The sequence below is a fragment of the Notolabrus celidotus genome, chromosome 21 (assembly GCF_009762535.1).
Source record: "Notolabrus celidotus isolate fNotCel1 chromosome 21, fNotCel1.pri, whole genome shotgun sequence".
NCBI lineage: Eukaryota > Metazoa > Chordata > Actinopteri > Labriformes > Labridae > Notolabrus > Notolabrus celidotus.
This window is the reverse complement of record NC_048292.1, coordinates 24,354,254-24,377,903: the sequence shown is the minus strand read 5'-3', so window position 1 is coordinate 24,377,903 and position 23,650 is coordinate 24,354,254. Positions and strand designations below refer to the sequence as shown.

General features: G+C 40.2%; 1 protein-coding gene across 1 annotated transcript in view; it reads right to left on the bottom strand.

The window, feature by feature from the left end:
• Positions 1 to 18,630, bottom strand: part of gas2l3 (growth arrest-specific 2 like 3) — a 43,750-nt gene extending 25,120 nt beyond the window's left edge. Inside the window, exon 1 of the mRNA XM_034673371.1 lies at positions 18,490 to 18,630. The gene's annotated coding sequence lies outside the window, so the exon portion shown is untranslated. The remainder of the gene's footprint in view (positions 1 to 18,489) is intronic.
• Positions 18,631 to 23,650: the final 5,020 nt, after the last annotated feature.

The window sequence follows — 23,650 nt, the reverse complement described above, 5'->3', positions numbered from 1 at the left end:
ACACATCCTCATCGATTCTGATATGAATACACCACGCCACACTCGGTACTGTGCAGCCAGAGTAGTGACTCCTGCCTCTGTGCGTCCACGAGTGAGCGGGGAAGGAAAGGCAGCGAGAGCATGACAGGGAGGGAGGGAGGGAGGATGGATGGGAGGGAGAGAGGGAGGAGGTGCAAAGGGAGAGCCCTGACTAATGAAGTGGCTACGCTTCGCTAAGCCCTGACCACTTGCTCCCCCCCTTCTTCTCTCTCCCCCAACAATCCTATCACGGCGGGACCCTCACACAAAGCCCCCATTGTTTTTTTAGCTTGCCACACACACACACACACCTCTAAGCCAGCAACCAAACCAGGAACTCCCGAACCAGGATGCAATGAAACGAGATGGGGGGGGGGGGGCTTCCTTTTCATCCATCAAGAGCACACCCCTCAACCTCCAACACCAGCGCTCAGCAGAAAGTTTTGGGGGGGGAGACGAAACAGAAGTGTTGAGCTTGTTCCTCTATTGTATTTTTATGGTTATCTGTGTCGATTTAGCAAAGATAAGAGAAGACACCAGCACCTATCTGGACAGTCTGTCAACAAATGTGCCTAAAAGAGAAGAAAGTGCGATAAAGCACAAAAACAACACGTCATACAGTCGAGCAGCGTGCACAGATGTTGTTTTCTGCTGCTTCTTTGTCCCGCTTTGTTCCAGTGATGCAATATTTCATCCCTCAGATCTCTCAGATACAAATGAGTCACCAGTGCCTGCCATTTAGAATTCTGCCAACTGTGATATCGTACTTTAAGTATTTTCAAATAGTTCACATCCCTAAAATCTGCAAGACTTTTCCAAAACAGTTAATACAATTCAGTTAACTATTAAAGCTGGGGTTGGTAATCAGATTTAGATACACTTTTTGTTATACTGGTTAAAATGATCTTCATGTCCTGATGGCAATCAATACATGATGTGTTCTTAAAAAAGAGCGAAGAAAAGACACGATCTACAGCCGGAGTAAACCTGGGAAAACACCAACCAATCACCGTTTTTTGGGTGCCAAAATTTTAAACCATTCAAATCCTTTCCTGCCGTTCTGCCCGCCTCCTGCCCGTACATTTCCCCGGCGTGTACTCCGAGTCCCCCTCCCCTGCCTCTGCTTTCCCTGCCTCTATTTACTGCCCGTCTCGCTCGACCTCGGGCCTGTCCCCTCTGACCCGATGAGGTGCTTTGCTCAGGACTGTAGTCCGGATCAGAGTCTAAAAAGCTCTCACCACGGGGGCTCTGACAAGCAGAAGAATGAATGACATTTACTAAGTCCTACAGAAAATGTAGATGTGCTGTTGCATCCGTCCGGACGCTGTAGGAATGACGAGCCGATTCGTGAACACGTTGAGTTTTACTAACCGGTCACTGTCGGCCGTGATCACGACAACCAACAAAACAACAATCAATGTTTGAATGAATGAAGAACTTCTCCTCTTGTCTCTCCTCTCTCCCGCTCACACTCTCCTGATGCCTTCACTGACTGTCAACACTGTAGGAATTAAGAACATCTACACTGAACATGTTTAACAAACAGTAGAGCTGTTACAGTATTATATGTGTTTTAACTTTTCTCCTAATATCGTGTCACCAGGACAACTGGATAATGCTAGCATGATAGTTGTGAGTGCTAACAGCAGCCATGTTTGTTTGTGTTTTTAACTTTCACTATGAGAATGTTTTGGTGAGGATTGGTTTTGAAACAGTCACCATCATATGGTCGCAAGTCAGCGGCGCTCTTGCATGTGAGCGGGGGGTGGTTAGACGGAGTCATGAGGAAATGCTAAATTCAAATTCATGCTAGTTTTCCAAGACTACCAACCCCAGCTTTAAGGCAGAATTTAAAATTGTTGAAAGTGGTCGATGGATTGATGTTATGTGCTTTTTTTAAATGGAAACTTACAAAACAAAGATTCCAGTTGGAACAAAATGATATGTGAATATATAGTCTCCCTGGCTTGTGTGATACAATCATCAACAACACTAAAACTTGATATTCTAATGAGATAAACTATGACACTCACCACAACACTACTTCATGACTCCTCACAGTGGCACTAATGATATGACTGAGGGTAACATGGTTGGAAAATCAGCTGAAGAAGTTACTACAAGACAGCAGAGGAAGACCTTGGGATCTTGGACAGCAGTGAAAAAAGTTAACACGTGTCCTACCCACCTTTACAACTAACAAGGAGAGAGAAAAGAAACATCTCCTCCAGCTCTGTAATCTGAGATTAGATGAGAGGTGGAGCACAGCGTGTTGCACTCACCTGCAATGAGAGGAGATGAATACAGCCCATTTTATTGACAAGAGTGAAATGCATTCCTAACTAGCACACAATGCACAAGACTTGTAGCATCTCATTGAAACCAAACCACAGTGCAGTAAATTAATACACGAATCCTGCAGTTCGCACTTTAAGAGTATGATATTGTAATGTGTCAATACCATGAACTGTATAAATATTGGACGTAGTATCTGTGACGTCACCCATCTGTTTCTGAAGCGCTGTTTTGAGGCCAATCGTCAGTGGCAGCCATATTGGAAATGTTGAACTCAACCTAACTGCTGTCAAGCGATTGTGACGTAAAGAGGCGGGGTTTGAGCCTCCTAGCCAACAGCTACAGTGTTCCTGCCTGTCAATCAAGTCAGCTGTGCCTCTGATAATGGAAAACTCGTCATCTTAACATCTTCGAAATTGCCGTGATATGAAAACATTCACCCCCCCTCACAGTGTGTGCCGATAGAGACATGAGCTATCCAGACTACACTCGTCTTTTGTACCAGGCTGTAAACATGTTTATTTCTGCTGTCAACATCAGCTTTTATGAATCTGTGTCTATGTGGTTTCCGGTACTTTCGGAGCCGGCCTCAAGAGGATCCTCGATGAACTGCAGTTTTTAACACTTTGGAAATGGCTTCAATTCTCTCAGCCAGAGGTTGCCGCTTGGTCTTTCAATGTGATGAATCTTGAGTATTGGTCGCGTATCGAATCGGATCGGATCAGGAGTCACCCAGTAATCCGCGTTTTTGGAAGCAGTAGTGTTTATTCTTTTCTTTTTATTCTTTTCATTTATCTAATTTTGTATATCTAAAAACAGCGTCAGTGTCATACCTGTCAGATCAATACTCTCTGTAAATATACATGTAGATATACAATGCAACAATTCTCAAAGCAGAATTCCATATTTCTATTTTTTGTACTATTTAACTACTATTTTATAATGTAAAACTACCTCTGCAACTCACCACTGCACTTTATCATATTATTTTAGCCTGTACATATTAGTCAAGCCTATTTGGTGTTTCTTTGTATTTATAGCTAAGGTTATTGTTATTATATTTTTATTAAATTTTTTATTGTAATTCTTATTGTTATTCCTATTCTTATGCCTTGTACAAAGAGAGCACAGTTTACTAAAGTCAAATTCCTTGTGTGTTCAAGCATACTTGGCGAATAAAGCGGATTCTGATTCTGATATAAGAATCAATATAAAATGGATAATGCAACAAAGATGTCCCCAGGTCAGTTCCAGCTGCCTGTTTGGTATAATCACATTTTAGCTGCTTGTAATGCAGAAAGATTTTCAAAAAAAAAAAAGTACAATCAATGTTGCAAAATAAAGAGGCCGTAGCTTTCTGAAACATTCTTTATTTTTTTAGGATTTCTGCAGAATTATGTTTCAAAGATCTCCTGCAGCTCAGCTTTACAGTACATCTACTCCTCTGTCCCAGCAGCCTGTGGTTTCACACTGAGCATACTGTGTTAGAAATTACATCAAGTTTCCTGGAGGCACAAAATCTGCACAAGACTGAATACAGAGGCCGTTAAATAAAAACGTAAATCACTGAGATTAGCCTGAAGCGTAAGCTTTGATTTTTCATTTTGTCAAAACAACAGACAGGAACAAAAGCTTGTTCATTCAGGGTGCAACTCTGAGCAGTGGATCAAACCACTAATACTATGAAATGCTTGGAGTGATTCTTTGTTCTGATGAATAATAAATACAAGTTTATCAACAGGATCAATGGGGGGTGAAATTCAACAGAACAACTGCGGTTTCACAAAGTAAAGACGATGAAAGTATCGCTGATCGATCAAACAAGGAGAAACATCACTAACAAGCTTGATCGTGGCATGTAGGCCAAGCCTGAGAAGATTTCAAAGGGTCACTGACGTCTTTCAAACCCTTGTCCTCAAGGCTACAGAGCAGGAACAGAGACAGAAGACGACATTTAGGATTTCACTGGGTGGAAACAATCCAGAATGGCTCTGCTTCTTTTCAGCATTCAGGCCCTTGTGCAGCTTCACACTCAACAACGCGACACAAAAGGCCAAATCTCTGGCTCTGGACTCCAGTTGTGTACATCTGGGGCCCCAGCGGAGCCTGAGAGCGTGACTCCCTGTAGGGACCAAATGCACCCACACACAGTCAAATGTCAAGCACAGAGGAGGGTGAGGGAATCGGAGCCAAAAAACGGGGGATGTGAAGACAAAAACATGTTTTATAATGGTGAACTTGGGAGAGGCTCTTTGGAAAGGGCAGGGCTCGACACCGTGACACGGAGCTCGACCACGCACATTCCCTGATGGTCAGAGGGCGAAAACACAAGCGATAATGCTGGCACTCTTCTACCATAAATCTGCATTGTACCACTTCCACTTCCGCTGCACAGTTCTTGATAGTGTCAGCGTACAAGATTTTGCATTAAGAAGATTTGGAAGAGTCTGAGATTATGTGCCTGGGTTTCTCTCGGGCCAAATATGCAGCTGAGCCTCTTTGTAGAACTAATTATATCGTTCGTTGCTGGGCTTTTAGTGAACAAAGTGTAATTTAAGAACAGTTTTTGTGTTTTGTTAAAGCAGCAGAGTGTGGATGTAGAACCTTAAAAACAATCCACAAGAAACTACCAGAACTTGAGCTTTTGTTTGGCTGCTATGTGAGCCACCCTGTTCCTATTTGGAAAGCCATATCAGGATTAGCAGGGGAAATGAGGCACAGAAACCCGGAACACAAAAGACCCTGCTCAGGTCTGGGTTGATTAACCAGTAAGTCTTGTTATGAGTGAAACAAAAGCTTTGTTGCAGGTTTTATCGCCTCAGGAAGTCTGTGATTTTCAGAGTGACTGAACTCAAACGCTTGGAGCAATAACTTCAGACGAGGTTTCAAAATGTTACGTTTGTTAAAGATTTGCAGTGTAACCAACAAGCATTTAATAATAACATAAATTAAAGTAACATGATTCAATGCTGTTAACTTTATTATCTACTGTGTGTTTTATGATCATTTAAAAAAAAAAAAAAACAGGATTGAGTTTAATTTAAAGTTAGAGATATTTGTTTTGTTTTTACCATTCGTGAAGCAACACCACTGCAAGACTGAAAATTGACAAGTTTGAGTATACAAATGGGCAACAGGTGCATTACTATTGATTGTGAATTAATATTCATGGTGCAAAAACTTTTAATGTAAAATAATATCCTTATAAAGTGAGATAACATCCAAAAGACCTATACTACTTAAGACTGCAAGGAATGAACTTCTTTTCCTTTCTACTCTTTTTTGGTCCGTCTTTATAACTTTCATAGTTTTGTATGTTGATGTAATGACTGTTTTTATTTAATAAAGCACAGCTCATTTTGTGGTACAATGTGCAATGACAATAAATTGGTTTATGAAAGATGAACTATAGGTGCTTTTCCACCAGAAGAACCAGGAACTTTTAGTTGCAGGAACTACTCTTCCAGGAACCCTAACAGTTTTCCTGAAATGTCAAATCTAACATGTGATAATATTACTTTACTTTTGATATCACATTATAAAATCATAACCCTTGTGTTAGGTTGCATAGTTCTTCAAATACACAGTGAATCTGATGAATTACAATTTCAGCTTCATACAAATAAAAACATTTGTGACAAACACGTGAAAGAAGTCTGAATGCATCTCTACAAAATGGGTGATGAAATGTTTACCTGCTGAGTAGCCTTATTCAAAGAGGCTAGGGCTGGGCGGTGTGGCCTAAAAATAAAATCTCAGATTTTTTCACACAAAACTTGATTACAGTTTGAATGACTTTTTCTTGCTTGTTATGAACTGAAGTTCCTACCTGTCTTTGCTTCAGGAGAAACAGTTAAGGGTGTGACAGTGAAGACTGAACCAAACCAATGCCGGGCGACTGACTGTCACTTTGCTATTTCGGGAACAAACTCTTCATTAATGCTGGTGGCCATGTTGTTGTGTGTGTTTGTAGGAAGTAAACAAGTGGGAGAGTGTGAACTTCTGGAGTCAATGAGGAGTGGAGAAAATCTTATCCTTCAGTTCAAATCTGATTTATCACCCAGCCCTACCAGAGGGCTGATCGTAACAGTCATGCCTTTAAAACCGATGTGGTGAGAAAAACCTCTCAGCCATGTTGATATTATCGTTCAGAGCTCAGTATTGAACTATGTAATCACACGCTGCACATTTCACAGGCCTTAAACACATCAAACGATCTAAGAACAAACACCAACAAACACTTCACAACCACATCTTCAACATTGACAGATTTCAAGGGATGCACCACGACAAACAAACTGCCAGAACTTCATTCGCCGACTCCTCATTCAGAGTCCTGCGGTCCTCTTTCAGAGCTTCACACACAAAACACTTCCTGCCAGGAAAAGGTGCTGGATAAATGAGAGGACTGGCCTTTGTTATGGCACAAATGAGGGCTATAATAGACTTAAAGTCTATTAAAGGACAGGAGCTTTCCTGATGCATTGACTAAACATAGCAGTGAGTGTTTGTGTACGCTTTGATAAAGGTGGGGGGGTGACATCTGTCCGCGTGTTCCCCACGCAGGTCTCCTCTCTCTCGCTCTCTGTGTCGCTCTGTCTCTGGTAATCATTTAAGAGGATCAGCGCTATTCCAGACGGCAGAACACATCCACCTCTACGACGCTCCGTCATCACAACACACGCAGCACGTGGCACACACATGCAGCCTCCAGCGCTCCGGCTTTACATGCGTGCACCCGTGCAGAAGTGCAAAATGAAATGAGAGCACATTATGTAATGTTTTAAAAGAACGCTCTGGCGGCAGTGTCCATTTGATTTTCACTATAATGATGTCACTGGGTTTATCAGGGGGATACAAATCGTGCATGCACATGAGCAAAAGTTCAAAAGTAAGCTATGTGCTGTTTTTAGGATTTCTAGGCAGCTATTAGGGCCTTTGCCAAATAGCCATTTCACTGACTGACACGACCTTGAACACATCATGATGACCTTATGTCACCATGTTTAGTTTGCTAACTAGCTTTAAACCTGCCAGCAGGGGGTTTCAACATTGCATTACCATTTGTAATTTTAGGGGCTTTCTACAAAGTGTTGGTGTATCATCAAGGCTGCTTTGAGGGAGGGGAGGACTGTCCTGCAGCTTTATCAACCGGCAGAGAGGGGACACAGTACTTTAGTTCAGTTTGAGGCACAGTGCTTATGTGATTGAACAAGGAGGTGGTGTTCCTCTTTTGCAAGATTTGCAACATAAATTGCATTTATTTTCTTCCTTGTCTTTTGCTTTGGTAAGAAGTAGCCAAACTTCAGACCTCCAGTCCTCACACATTCAACCCTCCTCACAAGAACCCAACCACCAGAATTCCTCTGTGTAGTTTAATACCTGCTGGTTGGCAATTCAGCTTTATTCCAAGCTTTACAAGACAGTAAACAGAGATTTAATTTAAAGTGTGACTCCACTCGAGACAGAAGACCTGCAAGACTTAAGCTCAAGCCTTATTGACTTGTCCTTCATAGAACCAGGTTTTGTCCTCATCCGACTTGTGCGAGCATGATAGTTTCCATAAGTTCCCTGCGTCTGATTGCCATGTCAGCTGCGCATATCATATAAAAACACTGCAGCATGGACGCAAGATGCAGCATGCACATGAACAGTAGAGGCAATGTAGATACAGAGAGGATGTGACAGTCAACTCAGTAGCAGGGACAACAAAGGCAGAAGGTTTTAAAGACAAGCTGGAAGACAGAGTCTGCGTTTATCCACATCTGTACAATATGCTATTTCCACTGGACAGCAACAAACATGAAACCTTTTGACCCGGGCCAGCCAAAAAAACTGGTGGACATATCTTTTGATAGGAGCATGATCAGATGATGTTTTTAAACCTTATCTATTGCCATTAGATGGAATCAATCAATCTTTATTTGTATAGTGTCAAATCACAACAAATGTTGTCTCAAGAGGCTTTTACAAACATAGGAGGTCTAGACCACTCTATGTCAAATTATGAACAGAGACACAACACCAAGACAGGATAAGACTCAGTCTTACCCCACCTTAATCCACCATGAGCATTGCACCTCACAGTATTTAGCTAGTTACAGCGGCAAGGAAAAACTTCCTTTAACAGGCAGAAACCTCGAGCAGGACCAGACTCATGTTAGACAGCCATCTGCCTTGACTGATGTTATATGATACAAACTTGTTTCTCCAACACCCCGCTTTAAAGCCATTCTTTCTTGGTATCATATCACTCCTGAAAGCTCCTCGGTCTAAACACTCCTCAGAATAATCTTATTTAGAGGTTTTGGGCGAAACAGGCTCTATGTTGGGGTGTTTTATTTGTTAACATGAGCAGACAGACACAGATAAGTAATATCTTTGTGTGTCCTTGTGGTGTAGCTGCAGTGTGTGAAGTGGCTGCGGGCCAGCTCACAGAACCAGTAAACCTCCTCCCACCCTTCCCTTTTCCCTGCAGTCCAAAAGAGTTCTGCTGGACCCGGCTTCCCCCTGGAGAATACTAACTCCTCATCTATTAAACTCCTTCCTGCTGAGCCCTTTGTGTCTGGACTTAATTACCCCGTCAGAGGAGCGTTTCATTTAAAGCCTGGCCTCCCCCTTTTCATTACAGATGGGGCCCGGCTGCAGAGTGTGCAGAGAGAAATTCATTCAGTTACCTAAAGTAAATATATGTCAGCCGTTTGTTAAAGAACTGAGCCTGACATCTTCAATCAAAGTACACTTTCTAAAGAGACTCAGCTCCCTCTGTGCCAGTGCAAGCCCGCTCATGATGCTTTTTCTTTGCTAAATGACTATTCCCCTTTCAAGCAGGATTAAAACGTTTCCTGGCCTCCTTCCTCTTGTCCTTGTCTGAGCCTTTTTTCCTCAGAGGTTAGACAGTGGGAGTAAAGTCCATCTTAAAGGCTTGAATGAGTGGGAGCCACCTGCCAATCCCATTTTGATTTGTTGATGCTAATCCTCGGCTCACCACACGCCACCGGGTCACCTCCGGGGTTTCAGAAGACCCTCGGTGCTGACTCAGGATCAGGCTCCCCGCTCTGGTTCGCATCACCTCAACCAGCAGAAGCTGGTTCCAGGTGGGTCAAAAGAGACCCTCAGTCTGCAGACCGCTTCTTTCCTGTGAGACACCAGGAGATCAGATTGTATCTTCCGTTTGACGCCAAGGACAATCAGCTGAGTATTTACTCAAAACATGTTTGTCTCCTGACTCGCTCTCTAGTTGCTTCTCAAGAGAAGACTTAACCCAGCTAGAAGTTCTGACGCCATTCAAAATAATAACGCCTTTTTCCACCTCATTGTCTCCTTCAATATGAGGAAGTTCTGTTACTTAGAAAGTAAGGAAGTTCAAAAGGGGAATTCCATTATTCTTATAAACCAGGGAGCTATTCTAACATGCTGGTCACGACAACCTCAAGATGACTAAAAGATAGTTGAGTCAAAATGTTTGTTTTTGGTCACTTACAGACTTGGAGTGTTATTTAAGTTTCTTGCAACAATTATAGTAAAATGACGACGGTGGGAAAACACCACTCTGTCATGGTAAAGTGGTGTTTCCAGCGTCTACATCACTCTCTTCTGAGTCACCACATTCAGCAGTTTTACAAAGAAATGCCAGACTTGGTGGTCTACAGGTTCCTTGATCTGTTGGTTTGTTTGTGTTGTTGTTTGATTCATTGTTTTCTAGAGGGTTAGCTCACAATAACATAAAAGAGGAAAAGATGATCCCTCTAGAGCTGTGGTAGAACAGCATCTCTTTTGTCCTAATAGATATAATTACTGTTATTGTCAATGGAGTCTGGCGCCTTTGGGGGGGGTGACGTAACTGCGCTTGCAAGTTCCAAAAAAGGATCTTCCTCTTTAAGAAAAAAACTGATCCATATCTATATCTGTAGGGAACATTTTCATAAAGATGTCAGATGCTCTGAATAACAAATCTGAAACTGGACTTAACTTCAAGAAGATGTATTAACCAGGAAAGACAGCATTGCAGCCATTACAGCCAGTTTCACGGCTGCTGGCAGAAGCAAAACCTCAAATAAGAGATGTTTAGAAGTATTGGTTTCCAGGTCCTTTAAACTTGAACTCAGAAAATTGTCAAAATTGAGCACCATTTATTGTACAGTGCTAAAAACAGGATCAGGTTTGCAGAGGCTAACATTAGCAGAGCTAGCACCACCAGCCTTCAGTCCTCCCTGCAACTTAACATCCACATGCCCATGCTCAATATGCATTGCTCCGACCGAGTGGTTATACGTCACTCTGCACCAGACAAAGTTTGCAACTTTATTTCCATTTTCCACATCACTACCCAGATGCAAACAAGTACAGAGGACAGATGGTGTCTCATAGCATGGCACAGCTTGGCAGTATTTTGAGGTGTGATGATATTTAACCAATAAGTCCACTAAATGTGCAAATTCCCCATATTAATGTAAAACAGTTGGAACTTTTCAGTCATTTGGACAACAAACTATACATCAAAAAAGTTGGGCCATGGTTAAATTATTTAGAAATGTCCCTTTAAAGCACAGGGTTCTCACGGTGCTTTAAAGGGACATCATCTAACATCTAAGACAGTGTCAGGGCGAGATTTCTCACCACATTTTACTCTCCAACAGCAACAGACTGAGCTTGTCAGCTGTGGTGATGAATATCCAAACAAGTTTCTGAATCAGGCGAGTAATGCCTCCAAGCTTAAATTATGTAGAAATGTCCATTTAAAGCGCAGGGTTCTCATGGTGCTCTGTACGTTAAAAGAAGCCAAGTGAATACAACATCTAAGACAGTGTCGGGAAGAGATTTCTCACCACATTTTACTCTTCAACAGCAACAGACTGAGCTTGTCAGCTGTGGTGATGAATATTCAAACAAGTTTCTGAATCAGGCGAGTAATGCCTCCAAGCTTAGCTGTTACATTTGAATGAATGGGTTGTGTGTATGGAGTCAGATGACACATCATATGTTCTAGTTTGTTTGCATCATACAGGAATCTTAGAGCCTTATAGTTCACTTTGTCTGAGTAACACATGTTTAAAGATGTATCCTCCTCAGACTGAGAAAAAGAGTCTCAACTTCTTCCTGCTTTCTTAAACTCCCACTCTGCATTATGTCAGTGAACAGGTAGCTGAGTCGATCAGCAGCGACCGACACCCAGGCACTGCACCCTTCAAGCTGCAGCAGACCTGGCAGGATGCCCACACTGAGACGTTCCTGCTGATCTCACACACTCTTACACACACACTCATTCACACAAAGGCAGAGTAACTGCAGCGACACAGGGCACAGTTTGAAATACCTGAGCTCACTACGCAACTAACATAACCGTTGATCTTTCCTCAACTGTGACGATTAACGGTTTTCTAACTGACATCCCATAATGACCAGGAGCGTGTCACATCATGAGCTCATTTAATTAATGAACTGAAGCGTGAAGCTTTTTTGCAGCTGTGAAAATCAGCTGATTTGAAACAAGACAGCAGTCAGAAAAGGTGTAACATTTTTAATGCAGTAACACCTAATCATTGTATTCTCAGTCCTAGATTTCAGACGATAATCAGGACGTATTAGCTTCACAAATTTGAATGAACTAAATCTAAACACACACACACAGCTTTGCCACATAACAGGCTCCATCAGGGTCACTTCACATAAGCCCTGTCTCCCCTTTTTAACCATTCACAGAAGGTCAGGCCAAGGAGACCTAAGGGGTCAAGGGTCATCGAGCTCAGCCTAATTAGCCTTGTTTGTTTGTCATAATAATCCTTTAGTATGTGTGTATGTGTGTGTGTATGTGTGTGTGTGTTGGGATGGTTGTAGGATTTGAAAACTGGGGCACCTTTCACCTTAATCAGCCTCACGAGAGCTAAGACAGGGTGAGAAACCTGTGCCTCCTAATACTTCCGTAAAGACAGAGTGATTATAAGCGGTCTTTAAACAAATGGGCCTTTAAGACTGAAATGACAGGAAATAAATCAACACGATGTTTTCCTGTCAAACACGTCGATGTGACAGCTTTATCTCTGTGCTTTAAAATATGGAGGTACAGCGTCAACGACAACAAATCCACATCACCCTGTAAGAAGTTTTAAAATTTGTCAATTTGTCTCACACAAGAATCAAACCACAGTCTTGGGGATACATGTCCCATCAAGCACGGGAAGGGATGTGAGGTAGACTTATTCATGCTTCATCACTGGAGTTCAGAGTGCAGACATGACACTGGAGGGGGATCCTCAAAATGACAAATAGGTCCAACAAGTTTTACAATTCCCTCTTTGGATTGCTCGAGATGGCAGCAGCAGAATTGGATATGTAGGTTGTAACTTTATCCTTTGAGGTGAAAACAGCAGTCACATTGCTGTCTTCCAAGCCACTGAACTAAACCATAAATTTGTTTTTAAAAAAGATGCTTTTTTTTTTTTTTTACAGATCAATGTTGGTTAATTGTATTGTCTGTATTGTCATGTTTAAATCACAATGATATAAAGAACCATAAGCACTAAGCTGCCATATTTGACCAGCTAGGAGTGATACGGAGTAGTTACAGGATGGGATTATGATAGTGAATAAAAACTGTGACTCATTTAATTTAATATTAATAATGTTAATCTTTACAAAGACTTGCAGCACCAAAACATACAAGGTTCACTCCTTTATCTCACATCATACAAATACCATTAATTCAAACCACCATCTATAAATAACTCATGATGTCAACACACACTGACCAACTTTTTATAGCAGAAATCCAAACAACCATTTAAAACACACACACACTTAACCACGACCAACCACACCCAGCCCACCTCCCACCAGCCCCCTCCTGTAAGCTGTACCCTAAATACATGAGGGCTAATCCAAGATTTCATTATCATCTCCATTGTGTCCACACACGCAGCAGCACAGCCCATATGTGCCCACGTGCATTTTTAACTCATTAAGCTTCTTTGTCTCAGCTGGTGTGTTGTGTGTGTGTATGTGTGTGCGCCCCCCCAGTCTTAACTTTCTGGACCCTGGCAGGCCCGAGCTGTGAGGCCTGATGCCAAACATCAAGCAGATGGTGATTATGAAGATAGTTGGAATTGGGGCTGCTCCTCATGTGTACACTCTTTTATTGAGAGCCCAGCACTGACAGCTTTGTCTCGAACACACTGGCGTATTGTTTCTCTCGTGATCTGGGGACGGATCTTTATCCAGGCTGAAGGGACAACAACGCTAATGAAACTGTCACTTTGACACACTGAACTCCAGCATGTAAACTAATGTCACATGTACTTTAAAGCTGCTGATTTATTGGTTAAACTTTTAGTTTCCTCTTTCTGCATAAAAATCAAACAAGTGTTTATTATAGCTGCACACACGTACTACAACAAGACACTGTTGCTCACAATGCATACAAGCCAGTAGCTGTTTCATGTGTGACATCAACTTGCATTAGTTAATAAATACTAATTTGGGCCACTTGAGGGCAGTAAAATACACTGCACACACAACATTGATTTGTGACCTCATCTATTGCTCAGAGGTGCACCAATTGTGAAAATCGGGGCAGATACAGAGATTAAGTTCATAATAACAATACAGCTGAAAGCTGATAGTGATGTTTTTGCATGACTTCTTTGTGTCTGTTTTTCAAATGAGCAATGAGATCTGATATCTTAAAATGTCACCCCTCCCTCCTCTTGAAATGTCAGAGGAACATATCTTACAAACTGCATGTCTGTGTTCTTTACATTTTATTTCATGTTTGACCATGAAAACAAATCAAAGTTTGTCCAACAGGAGACTTCTTCCTCTGCCCATTAAAAACCTCCTCTCAGAATCAGCTGTTAGGTGCATGAGCTTGCTAGTATGATGCAATAAATATGCGATGAGATAGGAATAGACGTCAGCTTCTGACATTGGTATATGGCACAATATCCTATATTAAAATATTGTTTAAGAAGGCAACATACTGCCTACCTACGCACATTCATATCAGTCCAAAACTTGGGTTAAAATGTCTACTCTGGGGTGCCAGTTTGGCTCAGTTCTTAGAGCAGGTGCCCCATGTACGGAGGCTCTAGTAAACACAATATTTGTATATTTGATTCCTGGTCCAGACATGATTTGGTGCCATCATTCCTCCTGACTCTCTCCACATTTCCTCTATCTCTCTCAATCTGTCCTTTTAGGTAAATGCAAAAAACCCAAATCTTAACTTTCAACTTAGCAAAATAAACTTTTATTCCAGCTAAAAAAATATATCAGTGACCAAACAAGTAAATCACAGATTTTTCCAGTTAAAACAAATCAATGTATCAGTCTCAAAGTTTCCAGTCATGGTTCGGTTCTTTTCCTCAGGCGTAAACATTCTAACACAATGTAAAAACCAAAACAAAGAGCTTAAAGAGGCTAAAATGTTCCAGTGATCTGAGGAGAAGTTCAAAGTGAGAGCATTTTCAGATTTTTTTTTTTCATTTGTATCCATTGTTCATTTAAAACGGTTAATAAGTGCATCTTCAAATACTCATTAACTTTCCCTTGAGGAAACCAAACAGCCCCTAAAAGGTCTCAAAAGCCTTGAGGTCTTGGTTTCTCAGTCCATGTTCCAGTTAGTCCCTGTTAGAAAGCAAACAGAGTTCATTCTGTGTGTAAATATTCTGGATAGACAGGGTCTTATTTAGTGCGGTTGCAGCTTCACTTGGTGATTTTGGCCATGTAGCTTAGTGCAGCTTTAAGATGGCCATTTAACTGGTCCCCAACTCTGACCTTAACACAGTTTGATACAAGCTGAGCACGTCAAACCAGCAGGGTCAGCATACCTATCAGTACATTTGGATCAATGCAGATTCAAGACTTTGGAAGATGTTGATGTGATCCTGATATTAGATGGATAACTGTAATTAAATTGCATGTTGTAGGCAATTTTCCATGAACCTCACATGAGGTAGAATAATAATGACATGCCTGCTCTCATTCAGCCTCTTTCTCTTTTCTCAAATCCTGAGTTGAAGTTAAATGATCTCAGTGTGTCACAGTGTTAACCTTAACTGTAATGACGTGCTCTAGAATTTAAAGTGAAAAAAATGATTAATTCATTTAGCTATTATCACAAGAAACCTGGTTCCAGACTTTCATCTCATATTTAAATGAAGAAAAAGGAAATGACCTTAAGTCTGACTGGGAGGCTCAATCCCAAGATCACGAACATAAAACTTGTTGTTGTGAGGACAAAAATAAACCTGACCATTATCTCATCACCAGCGTCTGAGGGGTAGTGTGTGAATGGTCTTTTCCTGGTTTATGGAAACACCTGCCAAGGCTTCACGTCATCCTGGTTTCCTCTCCAAGGAAAACATGACTGTCACATGTTAAGACTTCAAATTTAAGCAGTATTATTTCAATCACACCCCATCCAAAAAACACCCCAAAGCTCTGTTTACTTTGAGTTTTGTTGAAACTGAGGGACACGAGGTTAACAAAAGACTGTGAGTCAGTCATCCTTGCACAAAGGCTTGCAACACAGGATCGGTCCTCATCTCCCAAGAAAAGAATGGTCAAAAGATAGCCTTCCACAGCAGGAGGTTTGGCCTGCATGCAACAAGTGCTGTAGTTAAAACTTCTTAGATTTACTTTCATCCACAGGTCTGTGGTGATTCACACACTCAAAATAGTGCTCTGCTGGCTTTTGTGACGCTGTTGCCCATTGACATCAGTCTAATTAGCTCAACCTGCATGATTACCTTGCAGGTGGCAGGCTGAAACTTGAAACACTTTGGTGACTTTTTAATTCTGTTTGACAGAATGCAGATTATTTGTAACTTGTCAACTGAGAGGGAGCTTTAAAAGTGAAATGCGGCATTCAAAAGCACAGTGGAGTTATTTTCTGTCACTGCAAACAGCAGGACGCTGGAAGCAGGAAGACGCACTACAGCAAGTACGGTGTGCCGAAAGGGACAAAAGTGTGATTAAAAAACGTTGATTTCTGACCTTAACTGCAAAGTGATTATGGCCTTAATGCGGACCACCCTGGTCATGACACAGTTTGTCAAGAATAGTGTGGTCCAACTCATCATTTATAACACTCTCTGCACTGTGCTACACGTGTTGAGCAGGTTCTCACTTAAACTGGTACAAAATGTACAATAATTATACATAAAATTTAATTATGGGATTATGTTGTAATCATAGACTGTATAAATTTTGGACGTAGTATCCGGGATGTCCCGCATCTGTTTCTGAAGCGCTGTTTTGAGGCCAATTGGCAGCGGAAGTCATATTGGAAATGCTGAACGCAACATAACTGCTGTCCAGCGAGTGTGAGGTAAAGAGGCTGGCTTTGAGCTTCCTAGCTAACAGCTACAGTGTTCCCGCCTTTCAATCAAGTCAGCTGTGCCTCTCGTAATCTTAATATCTTCGAAATTGCTGCATTATAAAATAATTCACCCCCCGTACAGTGTGTGCCGATCGAGAGATGAGCTATCCAGACTACACTCATTTTTGAACCAGGCTGTAAACATGTTTATTTCTGCTGTAAAGATCAGCTTTTTTGAATTTGTGTTTGTGGTTTCCAGTACTGTCAGAGCAGGCCTCAAGCGGCCACTTGAGAAACTGCAGTTTTTAACACTTCCGCATTGGCTTCAATTTTCGCGGTCGGAGGTTGCCGCCTGGTTGTAATGTGTATGTAATGTTTAACAAAGAAACACTCCGAGAACGTTTACATTGTCGTATCGGCTAAATTGACAGTAAACATGAAAAACAATCAATTTTCTAGCTTTTTTCATATCATCATCTCCAACACCAATTCTGATAACTAGAATTCAGTACTGAGTGAATTATTGACAACCTCTAAATACCACGGCAATAACATACTCATATTTTCATTTTTGGTTGAAAGCAGTTATGTGCTGTTTACATTTTGCTTTCTTTGTCAGACATTAAACTCCTACTGTCTTATAATTATTTGCTTGAAACCAATAGTTTTTTAAAGGTTGGCCACTAAAGTTTGGTATCAAAATCAGTGCATTGACTTGGGCACTCAATTATAACTTGAACTATATTTAGACCTAGCTGTTCAATGTACTTCATAATGAAAATCTAACAAAAAAGTACACCAGCAGGATAAACATGTCAGTCAGCGGGTGATTCAATCCAAAAACAGCACCATGACTACCTCACAGGTAGTCCTCATCCTCTACCTAACCTGCTTCTTTTAATGATCTCCAAATAAACAGAACATCCACTTAATCCCACACTATCATGCAACTCTCCCAACTTAGATATGCACCACTAAACGGCTGAATCCTCTTACCTGTTTATTCCTACCTGCCAATCAAGGATAAATGTTTTCATATAACACACTGGAGGCGGTTGTCTCACAATCAACACAAGCACACACAGATCAGTCAATGCCATTATGTAAGAGTGGAATCTGGACACAGCGGGGATGGTAATTGGTTTAAGTAGTAGCCTCATTTGAATGTAATTGTAGCTCTTGGGAGAAGGAAAGTGAGTGATCTGTTTAACAGCAGAGTATCTGGAATGAACAAAGCATTAAGAAGAGAGAAAGTGTGGCCTCATAGATAAATGAGTATATAAATGAACAACAAACTGGGACAAGTGGGTTATTTAGGTTTTGTTGGGGACAATTAAAACATGTTAAAAGAAGCATCATCACAGCAAAAAACTAACTCATCAATTAACTATGATTGAAATACACCACAAAACAATGTAAGAACTTCAGCATCCTCTGTGGAGAAGATAAATATATGGAGCATGTATTACACAATACAAATCTACTTTAATACCCTACACAAATACAACACAGAGGTGTAGCCTAAATAAAAGTGATATTAGACATTGACTTTAAAACGCTTTTTGAACCCACCCAAAATCTCAAACACACCTTTAAATCTCGCTGTATTTCCTAACTCCTTACAACATGCTTGGACATGTTTCCTTCATTCATGTCACTTTAAAACGCACTTGAAGTCATTGTGCACAAAACAAATTAATATGAGTGTTCTGTCTCATAATCAGCTTCCACGAGGCTCCGTCCCTCATGGATTTTGGGGAGAAATGAGTGGAGAAATTTCCTCACAGCTCAAGCGAAAACTTTCAGCAAACTTTCCCCGTCACCTCTATTTAAAGATAGAGTCAAAGGATGTGACTTACCAGGACCACAGAAGCGTGCAGAGTGTTGAAGCAGAATATCCAGGTAGTTAGTGATGAAGTGGGAGCGTTGTTCCTTGTGGAAACCTTCAGTTGCTCCTCTCTTGCAGCAGGAGTTACTCATGTTCTCCGCTGCTGTGTGTTTGTGGGTTGCGCTGTTCGAACCAGCCAATCAGAGCGTTCGAGCTGCTGGGGGCGGGGCCAAAGACGCACCTGAGTGTCATTTAACTGAATAATGAAACTTTCATTCATGGCAGATACACGTAAATGCATAAATAAAGCCATATAGTTAACTGTAACCTTAGAATAAGGAGTTAAGATTGATTGCACGTGAGATTAATCATAAATCACAGTAATTCATTTTTATATTTCTGTTTCTCACACTATTTTATGCAGCCTTTGTTCTGATCCTCTTTATCAGTAGCTGAGATAGATCCAACTACCTTTTTCTAGACTTACTGTTTCCTTCTGTGCTTGTTTTCTTATTTCAGTGCCTCACATGTGTAATAAAAAAAGCAAACATTTCCTACAGTATAGCCCAATCTTTTGAAATCATCACTTTTCAGATCCCTCCACATTCAAAAAAGGTAAAAACACAATATTTGTAGGCTGATCCAGAGGGATTTTGAATGTGCAAAAGAGTTGAAGAGGGATGCATGAGAGAAAGACGATTTTAAATGTTAAGTTTTTGTGAGTAATGTTGAAATGTAATAAAGCTGAGCCTTTAGTATAAATGTCAGGTATAAAAAAGTAAAAATAAGATTCAGATTCAGATAACTTTATTCATCCCAGAGGGCAATTTGGTTTGAAGTGTACCAGCTTGTCGATAAACAACACAAACACTAACAAACAGACAAACAACACTCATCAGTCAACATGTCAGTGACAACAACAGTGCAAGATGGGGCTTGTCATAAAGAGTTAAAGAATGTTAAAATAAATTGAAATAACTGAGGTGGAATCTCAAGTTGACTGATATTCACTGTCTGATGCAAATGTGTACAGCCCTTTTAAATGTTGTCATGTTGGGTCTGCATGTGTCTTCCTTAACATTTCCTTATTGCTGCTTCCTGATTGTCCTGCTCCATGTATTTTGTGTCCATGGACACTTTCTCAAAGACTGTCATGTCACCTCCTTATGTAGCTTTTAGTAATTTTCAATCGTAATGGTGTTCTTTCAACTCTAATGTGTTTTATTCTATTTTATTTTTTGTTGGTGTTTTGGTTCATCCTCTCCCTTTTTTTTTTTTTTTGTAATTTTCTTTTTTTTTGTAATTTCTTTTATTTTATTTTTAATCTTGATCTTTTTAGGGAGCCTTTTTAACATCTAGCAAGGGACTACAGATGTAAACAAGCCTTTCGGCTAATTCTGGCATATTTACAAAAAAATTGTTAATTAATATGCATGGTCCTCTGAAATGAAAAATGCAAATAATATAAAATAATGAGAATAAAGAAAAACTTTTAATTTAGTTACAAGTTTTGCAAAATAATAGACACGTATGATTGACACTTTAACAATATCTAAAAATCAATCAATCATGAATCAATCTTTATTTGTATAGAGCCAAATCAAAACAAACGTTATCTCAGGACTCTTTTACAAACATAGGAGGTCTAGACCACTCTATGTCAAATTATGAACAGAGACCCAACTTCAAGACAGGGTAAGACTCAGTCTGACCCCACCTTAATCCACCATGAGCATTGCACATCAACATTATAAAGCCAGTGTCAGCAAAAATCCATGTTGGTAATTGTGATGTCAGCCTACTTTCACAGCCATTTGATGGGTAATTATTGCTGATAGTAGTGATGCAGGTCAATATTCACACATCTACTGTGGACAAGATGAGAAGACAGCAGTGAGACAGGTGAGTGAGTGTGACATGATGTAGACCAAGAGGGAAAAGATGGAGGTCAAAATACAACTTTAAAAAATGCTGTTAGCAATCTGAGGGGTGAAAAAATAATTTAAACAATGTGGAAACTTTGTTTTCAGAAGGGAGAAAAATATTACCAAAACTTTGATGTAATCCTCGCCCTTATGGGTCTCTTGACTCTTTTAAACCCCTGAAATTCCTGACTGAAATATATATCAATGCTGAACATTAAGCGTTAGTGTGAGTCTCTTTCCATCCAGCGCTCTTCTTCATGGGTTTTCAGGGCTGCCTGGTGTCGTGAGGGGGGGCAGGTTTGTGCTGAGTTTCAGCCGCACCCTTATCATTGTGGACTGAAACCATGGCAGCCACCTCTTCAGACTCTTTTTGTTATAAATACTTCAGGAAACAGCCAGTCTTCCAGCTGCCATGCTCTCCTCCCTGCAGCTGACCCTTTAAGCTCCCTGAAACTGGATCTTATTCTGCTGTCGTCTATAGAAAACGCACAATATCAGACACACAATTACAGCAGATGACATTGTACAGATACTTAAAAGTGAAGATGGAAACTTAATTGTGTTCTTTCATAATATTCCTGGTGGTTCAGTGTTGGACTGCTGCACTGGCGAGCAGATTAAACATTTGTCCTGTGTGTCTGAGTTTAGTGAACTGCAGCTTCTCTTCTACAAACACAAAGTTTAACCTCCACAAACACACAGGCCTGATAAGCTGCAAATCAGTAACTGTCTGTCTGATAAAAGGACCTTCTATAAACAACTGATTTTGGGAACTTTCTTGATGAAAACCAAACCAGACATGCAGATGATAATCCCAAAAAATCTCCAGTGTATGAAATCAATTTAGGCCTCTTTCTACTCCCACTTTTTTAATGAGTCAGTGCACATCGTCAGACAAGTTCACTGGGTTACAACATAATCTAAATATTTCAGACTTCTTGGTAGACTTTCATTCTAAACAGGAAATGAGAAGTACACTGTCAATACTGTCTGCAGTGATGTTTGTTTGATTCAGACTTTGTGTTGATATTGTGTTTGCAGGCTTAAAAGGAATACATTCAAGAGTCAAAAGTCTGAAAAGTGAGGTCAAAAAAAGGTGTTGGGAAATGAACTAAGAAATAATTTGCGTGGCACTTATGCAGCCTTCATAAAAGAGAAGCTTTGTGCACTTCTCTGATGACTAGTTCCTGCACAACTCAGTTTTTAGGAAGGCTTTATATTTGATTGTGATTATTCAAGAAATTGCAAAGAAAAAGGACAATAACTTAGAAACAGAAATCATTTTCCTTTATCTTTTATTTTTCCTTACTCATAAAAACCCTGAACATTTGATTACTAATACATATCAAATAAAAGCAAAAAGTCCCCAAAAGTCATAAAATATCTCTTGATTAAAGGCACTGCAAAGTTTCTAAATAATGTAACTACTGATGTGCCTTCATGGCCTGAATACTACCATCAGATTATCAGAGACAAGATTTGTTAAAAAATGCTGAAATTTAGTGCCCGTATCTTGGTCAGATTTTTTTATGCACTAAGACAGTCGATACTCTGCAAATGTCTCTGTTCAGTGCTCTGCTGGTAAAGTTTCACAGTACGAGGTAAGATAGCACTTTTCATAATTGTCTCTTGACATAATGTTTTGTTCTTGTTGGTGATACTGGAGCAGGACTGGCAAAAAGACTTGTGTTAAAGTATTCTTTTAGTCTGAGAAACTACCACCAGAACTTTGCAAGGTTAAAGAGCAAAGTTCCTATGGACAGGATGTAATATTTATGCTGGTGTGTGAATGCTTCACTGCTCTATGAGGACAAAATAATTAAACTGTAACTCATTATAACCAAAACGCCTTTAAAGCATGTCCACTGAGCCAGGGGCATGATTTTAAATACAATTGCATTACTTACCAATTTGTGTCCCTTTTTTTTACTTATGTTATAATTATTGTATAATGTGTTTTTTACTGTATGACACCACTGCTCATGGTGAACATTTTTCCTGTGTGTAATAAAATAAAAGTGAACAATTTGCAGGAAGATGTTTTGAAAAGGATCTTTTCAGAATACAGCAACACAGTTTTCATTCAGAGATTTTGGTAAACAAAGATGCTCTATGTTTTTATGATGCATTATGGTAATATTTTATGAAGCTGATATATGGAACATGGGTAAAAAGGTCAAATTCCTGCATGTAACTGCAGCTCCAGTCCGATGTTACCATACATGAAGTGTCTAACAAAGCAAATCTGGGAACAGCCCTGCTCAGATCCAGCCTCAAACCTTTCAACAAGTCTGCCACCTACTGATAACAATGGACAAACACAGGCACTGCACCAATTTCTACAAAGCTGCATTCACTGAAGACATTTCAACATGTCACATTTTGAAAACTTGTGTTTGAACAATAAGATAAATAGAACCTTCAGCTTCGAAAGCAGGCCCTTTGTAGAGGAATATAATTTTTTTTTTTTAAATAACAAAAAAACAAAACAATATTTTACGTTCATTAATTTTAGCTTTATGTTTTATATGTCCATGTATTCATATATCTTATTTAATTTACTTCCAGTTGTATGCTTTCATCCGTTTCCCATTATCTCTAGTGATTCCTGACTGTAACTCATTCTAGTGTTATCATTATCTTTGCCTTGATTTGATAGGACAGCTGAAAAGAGACAGGAAATGTGCGGAGCAGAGAGCGGGGGAAGACATGCAGCAAATGGTCTCGGCCAGGAGTTGAACCGGCGACCTCTGTGATGAGGACTGTTGCCTCTGTATGTGGGGGCACTTGGACGGCTAGGCCACCTATTATTTTTGCTGTATGCTGCTCTCATAGTGTGCTTTAACATTCCTAATGTCATTTTTCAACTGATTTAGTCTCTGAATTTCAGATATTAGTTCATTCAACGTGCGTAAATTCCTGAAATTAGAAAAGCTCCTTATGAATATTTGAAGTTGCATGATGTACATTAATATGATGGCTTCAATAAAAAATGAAATCGAAGAAGTGTGTATCCCATCAAAATCCACTCCAGCGACACCAAAGGCAAACTAAATCTCATTACTTGTTAATGTTTCCAAAATGTATTTTTTAATTATCAAATTGGCTTCTTATACAGTGAAAATCAGTCTCCGAATTAAAGTCAGCCTTGTACACCAAGTATGTGAACATATAAAAAACTTCTCTCTGGTTTACAGGGCTCTCTATGCACTGACACAAAAATGCATGGACACTATACTGCAGTGAAGTAGATAAGGAGTGCAAGGA